The 9,097-nt window shown below is 47.8% G+C and overlaps 1 long non-coding RNA gene across 1 annotated transcript; it reads right to left on the bottom strand.

Annotated features, from left to right (window-relative positions):
* Nucleotides 1–968: 968 nt before the first annotated feature.
* Nucleotides 969–9,046, bottom strand: LOC121066279. Its single transcript, XR_005817632.1, has 3 exons — nucleotides 8,376–9,046; nucleotides 5,584–5,714; nucleotides 969–1,779 (listed from the first exon to the last, which is right to left on the bottom strand). It is a non-coding gene; the product is annotated as an uncharacterized LOC121066279 (long non-coding RNA).
* Between the last annotated feature and the right edge of the window lie 51 nt (nucleotides 9,047–9,097).

The following is a 9,097-nucleotide window of genomic DNA, read 5'->3' as shown; positions in this document are numbered from 1 at the left end:
AAGCCCTCCAAGATCGTCTGATCCAACCACCCCCCTGCCACCAATGTCACCACTAAACCATGTCCCCAAGCACCACGTCCAACCTCTCCCTGAACACCCCCAGGAACGGTGATGCCACCACCTCCCTGGGCAACCCGTCCCAACGCCTGACTGCTCTTTCTGAGCAGAAATGTCTCCTCATTTCCAACCTGAACCTCCCCTGGTGCAACTCGAGGCCACTCCCTCTTGTCCTAGAACTTAGCTTTATGGAATTGGACTGATTCTTTATTTATTTATTTATTTATTTATTTAATTTATTTCTTATTTTGTCATTTTAAGTTCAGTAAAGAAATGCTACACACAATGTCTATACTGGCCATTGAGTGTTCTCCCTGTTCTCCCTGGATCTCTGACGAGCAGCTGAGGTGCCCAGCTCACTTGCTGTGGTGGCTTTACCCTGCTGGGCAGAACTCCACCACAACTGCTCTCACTCCCCCTCCTCAACAGAACCAGGGGAGAAAATACGATGAAAATGGCTCATGGGTTGAGATAAAGTCAGGAAGTTCCCTCACCACTTACTATCACAGGCAAAATGCTCAGCATAGGGAGGTTAGTGTAATTTATTGCCTGCTACTAACAGGCTAAAGCAGTGAGCACTAAAGGCAAACCAAAAACACCTTCCCCCATCCACCCTCTTCTTCCCAAGCAGCGCAGGGGAACAGGGAATGGAGGTCAGTCCCTGACGCTTCGTCTCTGCTGCTCCTTCACGGTCACTCTCTGCCCCTGCTCTGCTGTGGGACCCCCGGGCTGCAGGGGGACAGCCTGCTCCACCAGGGGCCTCTCCACAGGCCGCAGGGGAATTGTGCTGCGTGCCTGGAGCACCTCCTGCCCTCCTGCTGCACTCACCTTGGGGGCTGCAGGGCTGCTTCTCTCCCATTTCTCACCCCTCTCTCCCAGCTGCTGTAGCATAGCAGGTTTTCCTCTTAAATCTGCTCTCCCAGAGGCCCAACCAGCACCACTCATGGCTCGGCTCTGGCCAGCAGCAGGTCCCTTTTGGAGCCAGTTGGAGCTAGCTCTGATCTGCCATGGGGCAACTGCTGGGCTCTGCTCACAGAGGGCACCCCTACAGCCCCCCACTACCAAAACCTTGCCACATAAAGCCAAAACACTTGGACACCAAGTCAAAAACGAAGCAGTGTTACCAGGCTCTTCTGGAAGGTGTTGATGAAAGTAAAACTTAAGCCCTCTAGCTTAGTTCTTGCACTGGTACTTCAAGATGAAGTCTGCACTACAGTACATCCTAGGTGACAAATGGATTTTCCTTTTCAATTGGCAGCCACTGCAGAAGATGAAGTGGGAACATTGCATAGCAAAGCAGATTACCTCCTTCCTTCTGGTGGTGCCATGTACATAAAAAAGTCCAGAAGCATCAGGAGTGATCCCCGTTCCTTGTTGCGGGCATTGTGGCAGTTACTAAGCACAAACTATATCTTCTCATGGGACATTCATCTCAACAATAGCAGGATAAAAACAGTATAAAGAAACCTAAGTTATTGAACGTGACAGCTCTGAACTCACAGATCTTTACGTGGGGACATTATCTGAGTATAATCAAGTTGTTGCTATTTCTAAGTAATAGCAGCATTGCTTAGCACCATGAGCACTGAATAACTATTAAAGTTCTTCTGTTCTTCTAACATCTTCCAGTCATCAAAGCATGTCATCATGCTGCTGCAGATCTTGCTTGTTTCACAGTCTGATTCCATCCCCGCTGAGTTTTGCTGCTTTGGAATCTTTCTGCTGGTGAAAATAAAATGACCTGCTTTAGGGGAAAATTATGTATTTGAGATGGGAGGGGTGAGGGGAAAACAGTAATGCAGTTTAATTCCAAACCCATCTTTCCGTTCATCTATGCAGGGTGCTGTTTGCCCACTTCCTACAGTGCAGTGTATTTTGATCTCATTTTGATTTCATTTGTGCTACCTTTAAAGGCAACATCTCTCTGTTTACCAGCACCACTAAAATAGTTATACTGCTTGGTAGATATTTCTCTATATATTTTAGATCTCCGTTAGGAAGCTGGTCACCTTCTGTGGTGGCTTTACTCAGCTGGGCAGCTGAGCTTCACCACAACCGCTCTCTCACTCCCCCTCCTCAAACGGAAAGGGGGAGAAAATACGAAGAAAAGGGCTCAAGGGTTAAGATCAAGGGTGAAGATAAGGACAGGGAGATCACTCAACAATTATTGTCACAAGCAAACCAGATTCAACATAAGGAGATTAATGTAGTTTATTACATATTAATGATAAGCTAGAGCAGTGAGAAACTAAAAGCGAAAACACATTCCCCTATCTATCCTCTTCTCCCTCCTCCTCCCGAGTAGCACAGGGAAACGGGGCATGGGGGCTGCGGTCAGTCCCTGACACTTCGCCTCCGCTGCTCCTTCACAGTCACTCTCTGCCCCTGCTCCACTGTGGGAGCCCCAGGCTGCAGGGGGACAGCCTGCTCCACCAGGGGCCTCTCCACAGGCCGCAGGGGAATTGTGCTGCGTGCCTGAAGCACCTCCTGTCCTCCTGCTGCACTCACCTTGGGGGCTGCAGGGCTGTTTCTCCCTCCTCATTCTCCCAGCTGCTGTTGTGCAGCAGGATTTTTTCCCCTTTCTTAAATCTGCTCTCACAGCGGCGCAAACAACATCGCTCATGGCTCGGCTCTGGCCAGCAGTGGGTCCCCTTGGAGCCAGCTGAAACTGTCTCTTATCTGACATGGGGCAGCTGCTGGATTCTTCTCACAGAGGCCACCCCTGCAGCCCCCCACTACTAAAACCTTGCCATGTAAACCCAATACACCTGCCCATGTGCACGTCCATATGTAACAGCTAACACCAGATACTGATCTGTTGCTGTGTCCACACTTTCTGGGCATGTTAGAGGGTGCTGTGCTGTGGCACATCATTCGTCTCTCTGTGACTGGCAGAACTGTGTGTACCACCGCAGGCTCTGTTAGCAGCAGCTGCTTTTATTAGTAGGCACAGGGAAGCCAGTTTGAGATCTTAGGGTGTCACAATCTGTTTGCTTCACAAGTTCTTTTGAGGAGCTGGCTAAAGTCTGGCTGAGTGGGGATTTGCTAGCCCAAGAAAGGCGTCCTTTGAAAGCAGTAGAGACTCCAGCCTTCACTTCCCTCTTTTACTCTTCCAGCTTTTTAATATTCAAGATACTTCTGTGGCCAGAAGTCTGAGCAGGGCTGTTACTCAAGCTGTGACTGAATTGTTACTGGCCCAGGAGGGATGAGCGGACAGAAGTTGTGTCAGATGGTTAGCACTGCACAGCGGAGATTATGATTGATCATGCTCATCTTGACTTAGAGACAAAAAGCTTCCTGCTACCCATTTCTCATAATGCAGTAGAAAAAATACAAGGTTTCTGTCCTTCACAAAGACTGGAGGGTTGGTCTTCAAATATTCATTGTATGTTCAAAAGTGAACTCCGTATGTTATCATAGCTTAGCAGCATCCCAATGAATGACTGCCAGTGCTTTGCAGGGCTCCACCTTACTGGCTACACAGAGTTGGAGCACAAGAGTGGCCGAGAATATGGGTAAACATCCCTCCAGGCAATGCTTTGCAACTTCTTGTAGGCAGAGCCACTGCTGTTCTTTCCCACTACCTGCTGTCAGAAAAAAAGGAGGTGGCCAACAAGAAAAAATACAGAAGTGCTGCAGCTCTGTCGGTAAGGCTGCACCGACCACCATATGCTCCATGCCTTTCCTGTTGCTCCACCAGTCTGCTTCCAGTCCCCCGACATTGTTCCTCCTTGCAATGGGCAGTGGATCTGAGATAAGTCTGAAGGCTGAGTCCAAACAACTTTCAGGTAAAAATGTTTCCTACATCAGCATTTGCCCACTGGTGCTGAAGAGAAAAGAAACAAAAAGCTGAATTTTCTTTTGCCACAGCTCTGACTGGAAGAATTGAGAACAATGAAACATAGAACAAAGACACTGAACTTCCAAAGAAAACAATGTTACGTGCAGACAGGCTTGAACCAGATAAGCTGAGATGATCTGTATCCTTGTATGAGAAGCTTTGCCAGGGAAAGGAGGCCAATCTTTGCTTCTATTTTGAAGCAGCACATCGTCATGTCAAAGACAAAAGCACAGACTGAGTATTTGGGGGAAAAAAAAAATCATCCATTGCTGAGTACTCGAGTGTTTGAAGAATCATCCTGTGTTAACCAGCACATTGACGACGCATGAAGCCCTGCTGCTGAAGAGCTGTTTCACCTACTGGCTGTGAGGTGGTGATAGCAACGGTTAGCAAAAACAAACTAGACACAAAACTACTTGCTGCCACTCAGACTATTCAATTGTTCCACTTCAAGCATGAAGTAACTTAAAGATGTTCAAAAAAAAAAAAAAAAAAAGAGAGAAAGAAAGAAAAAAAAAGAACTGTACAGCCTGAAAACAGAGCAGCTCCTAGTTTGCTGTGCAGCCAGGCCACTTTCCTGATACTGAATTTGAGCTGATGGAAGACTGAACACCGATAACACTTATCACACTGATAATGAGTGATGAATATATTTGAAGGTTTCCCTCCACAAAGGGATATGGGCTGGGGTTAGCATACATTAGACCATGGCGCATTCAGGGTCAGGCAGCCTGGACAAGTCGGTTACCCAAAATCATGCATAGTCCCTAAGTCCCCAGGAGGCTGTGGAAGTGACAGCCAACAAGGGAGGTGCCGTGCTGTTCAAATAACTTGCTCTTGTTTCACTGGATGAGTTTTTACACTTTCATCTCTTGCACTAAACGCAAATTAACTTCTTATAGCTGTGGCATGGTGGTTAGAAGGAGGCAGGGTACTCATCCACTCGTTTCCCCTCCTCATTCAGAAAAGCACATTTTTTTGACTGACCTTATGTCTGAATTTTCATGCCAGCCACAAAACAAACGGCTGCTTTATTAGATCACTTGTCTACAGGACTTTGTAGGATTTATTGATCCTAGCCATGGCTGGGGAACAACAGAGCACTTTTCAAAGTGCAGAGCAAGTACTGAAACTTTGACTAAGGTTAAAATTCAAGTAGAAATAAACACATTGACACGCAAAGACCTTGACATATTTCTGGATGCATAGAAATTGGCATTTGACAGTGATGTTAAAAAAAAAATAGACATCATAACTTGTTAGAGTTCAAATGCCTTCACCAATACTTCCCGAGTGAGCAAGAGCACTGGACACAGATCCTGTTTTCAGATGGCCACGGCACTGGTTCCAAGATAAACATGTGTGAATTACCCAACTTGATAGTATACAGTTCTGCTTAAAAAGTACACCCCAACCTGAAAGAGAAGGCTATTACAGTCTTTATGTCTTCCACAGACACTTATTTATGGTATGTGGATACATCTTGTGTGGGTAAAGAGTGGAGCTCAGCAACTACTGTATATCTTAGCTATGCAGATAGTCAGTCTGAACTATTTGCAAAATAGGAAAGTGTGTGTAAGATTAAAACCTCAATGTGCTCAATTTAAAGCATATCAAGTCATCACAGCTTCACTGAAAATATGTTTTAGATTAGTCATTTTCCGAAAGGAGTTTTTATGTCTTACCTGAGATCTTGCATGATGATGCTCCTCTGCTAACGGCTGACAAGGCAAGGTAGCTCAGGACACTGGTCTGTAGCCAGTGTTTATTCCATAGCTGCCACATTGCCCTCCCACGCTCTCAGCAGGGTGGCAGGCTGTCAAAAGAAACACCATTAAATGTTTTGTATCACACAAGCATAAATACACAGTCAAGCCCTGAACTACATTGCAATGCTCACAGCATCACAGGGCCACCCTGAGCTGGTGCTCAGCCCCACAACTACCTTTGGGAGACCCCCAAGAAGAAGTCCCCAGCCCCGCCGTGCTGCTGGGGCTCAGGGGAGCCTCTTGTGCTCCACTTGGTGCCCAGCACCTCCTGTCCTGGCGCTGAGCACCACTGACAAGGGCCCGGCTCCACCTTCTTTGCACCCTCCCTTCAGGTGGGCGTGAACGGGACCCCCCGGAGCCTCCCCTTCCCCAGGCTGAGCAGCCCCGGCTCTCTCGGCCTCTGCTCCCCTCAGGGGGGCTCCAGGCCCTGCAGCCCCTTCCTGGCCCTTCACCGGCCTCTCCCCAGGGTGTCCAGGTCCTTCATGTCCTGGGGAGCCCAGAGCTGGGCCCAGCGCTCTGGGTATGGCCCCACCGGTGCTGAGGGGAGAGGAAGGGTCCCCTCCTTGTCCTGCTGGGGACACCCTGACTAATTCAGCCCAGGACACCTCTTTGTGGCATGGGCACGTTGCTCGTTTCATTCTTTCCCAAAAAAACTCACAAAGGAGGAACATAAGAGGCAAAGTCTTGAACTTTCATTTCCTAGGAATTTGGGAAGTAGACTTGTTCACTTCTAGAACTGCTCATTTATTATTGTAACACGAGGTAAAACCTTGCATTTGCCCCACATCCTTGTGGATGACCATGATGTAACTTGTCACGTAAATCCTCAATTCTGTGAGTATTTGATGAACGCAAGATGTTTGTCTTACTACGCTCACTAAATTGTATGCAACTCATCACATGCATTTAAGAAATGTAATGTTGGTTTGTGTAAACATTCTCAGGAAATAGGATTAGTTTTAAACATAGTATGAGAAGAGGAGTCACTAAAGGATTATTGAGTTCTGTCCTGTTAACTGTTGAATGCCAATAAATAAATAATTAGATCATAAAGGCAAAAGGACCAGGGTACTGATTCGGACCAGACACCCGGTTAGTCCAGTGCCTCGTTTCCAACAGTGTCCATAAGCAGCTGACAAGGAAAGTAACAGTGATACTTCCCCACCAACTGCTCTTCCAGTTCCTACTGCTTTCATCTCAGAGAATTTCCTGAACCTGATGTGATTTGCCTGCTTGGTAATCCTCAACAAATCTCTCCTCCCCCAAATCCTAATTTCCCTTTTAACCCAGGTAAACCTCTGCACCCACAGCCTCTTGCAAGGACTTCTACAGCCCAGCTGTCCACGGCATGTAGAACCACCTCTTCTGTTTCTGCATCTACATCAATATGTAAATACATACTGACTTTTTTGCATGTTTTTTTAAACATTGGGGTATTAAACGTTGTGGTAATTAAACATTACCCTGAATTTCTCAGGCTTGTTTCTGATGTCCTCATGACTTACACACAGATTGTTTCCCCTGCTCCTCCATAGCCTACAACAACGACTTCCCTAACAAATCATTTTTATTCCTTCAAGAATAATTATCACTGGATAGATTTACCCTGTAGCTCTAGCCTCATCTCGTTTTTTTATTGCTTGTAGCAAAGTGTTCCCAGCGACATGCAGTGAACTTTGAAAGACATTAATTTAGTAATCACGCAGTCATTGCATTTTAAACCTATGGATTAAAATTGAGTGGTTCATGGAAAAGTCTGAATGGGTGAAAGACAGCTTGGAGTCTTACCAAAGAATTGCAACTTGTGAGTCCTTATTGCGCAGCTCAGAGCTTATTTTGTTACTCAGAAATCTGAGGGCCATCAGATGGGATCAGCTCAGTCCATCCAGTCCACCCCTGACTTCATCAGCACTGCGGGGCCAGGCACAAGCTGCACAGGAGTGTCAACCACCCGCTTTTCCCCAAGCAAGTCCATATACTCTGAGCTCCCTCTCTCTCTCCTCTCATTCCCCAGCTAATTCTCGGAGGATAGAGGCAGCAGCTTAACCTCAAAGCAGTTCACTGCAGCTTTTAACTTTATGCCACATGACGTAGAAGTGACACAACCGGCTCGAAGTATTCCTGCACCCCACTGTTCGCTCCTGTCCTGCAGCGACATGACGGGTTCGGTGGGGAAAGCTGCGAGAAGGATCAGAGAACAGAGCAAGAAAAAAGAGACAGTGGACCTCTCTTTAAAGAAGTCATCTCTTTTAGAGCTCTGTCAGTTCCCCAATCCAGCTCAGAGCAGAGCCCCACATGCACATCGGTGCAACCAAAGAAGCGGTGCAGGAGGACGATGCGAATATTTTGAGCCAATACCACTGAATGCTTTGAGGAGGTTTCACATTGCATTCGCCCATGAGCCAAGCAGCAACTTGGAATATTTTTATCAGCAGGGAGCCCTGCGTACTCTGCCTTTTAAAAGCCTGAGCAGCACAAGCAATAAGCCAGCTGTGTTTTCTGCTAAATGTGGCCCCATCAACAGGCTTTCATCCCGTACTTGACTTACAGTCCACGTGAAGTGGGGTCTAAAGGACACAATGCCTCTGCAAAGGGAATTAATAATCAGTTAGGCGCTTATCTGTACCGGCAAAGAATCACACCGCTTTAATCCTAACTTAAACAAGCAAACTGGAAATAAACCTTAATTTTTCTGCTGTTACCCTGACCTTCATCTTCCTCATTCCCTCTGAAGGAAGCAAGCACAAGTGGGTGGCTTGGCAAGGTGGAGCAGGGCACAGCCAGAGCTCACGGGCCAAGTGCCGGAGGGTTTGTGGGTGAAGGCACCAGACAGGACTCCTCGTAGCTCTTTCTCCCAGCCGAGCTGTTTGTGCAGCGGTCTGATCTAAGGTTACAGCTGTCCTACGTCAGGGCTGACCCTGGGCACAGGAGGGGCAGGTTGCAGAGCCTGTCGGGGCACTCAGGGCCGTGACAGCCACCTCCCTTCCCATCACAGTTTGTCCCCACGCCTTGCAAATGTTTGGGTTTGGGTTGGCAACTGTTATGAAATGCTCAGGTCTTAGCTGAGCGTGCATCTCATCCCCTGGCATGCCAGATTCTTCCTGAGGTGGTCAAGGGCCACGATTCAGGGGGCAGCACTGTGAGATGCTCCAAACAGACTCTTCCTGGCCTGGGGTCAAACCAGTGGGCACCCATACAGGCAGCGTGGAAGCAGTGTTTCCCTGTGTATCAGAGAAGCAAGGCCAAGACTTACCTCTGTAGGCTGGCCGGAGCCCCGTGCAGGGTTTGGAGACAAGTCAGGAGCCTCCTAACGAGGGCTTGGTCCCACAGCCCCCAAGCAAGGAGAGCAGAGAGCTCCAACGAGAGCAACCAAGAGTCCAGCAGACTCCAGACACGTCCATGGCATCCAGGCAGGGCCAGGAAGCCAACT

Source organism: Cygnus olor, chromosome 2 (genome assembly GCF_009769625.2).
Source record: "Cygnus olor isolate bCygOlo1 chromosome 2, bCygOlo1.pri.v2, whole genome shotgun sequence".
Lineage (NCBI taxonomy): Eukaryota > Metazoa > Chordata > Aves > Anseriformes > Anatidae > Cygnus > Cygnus olor.
This window is presented reverse-complemented; position numbering and strand designations above follow the sequence as displayed.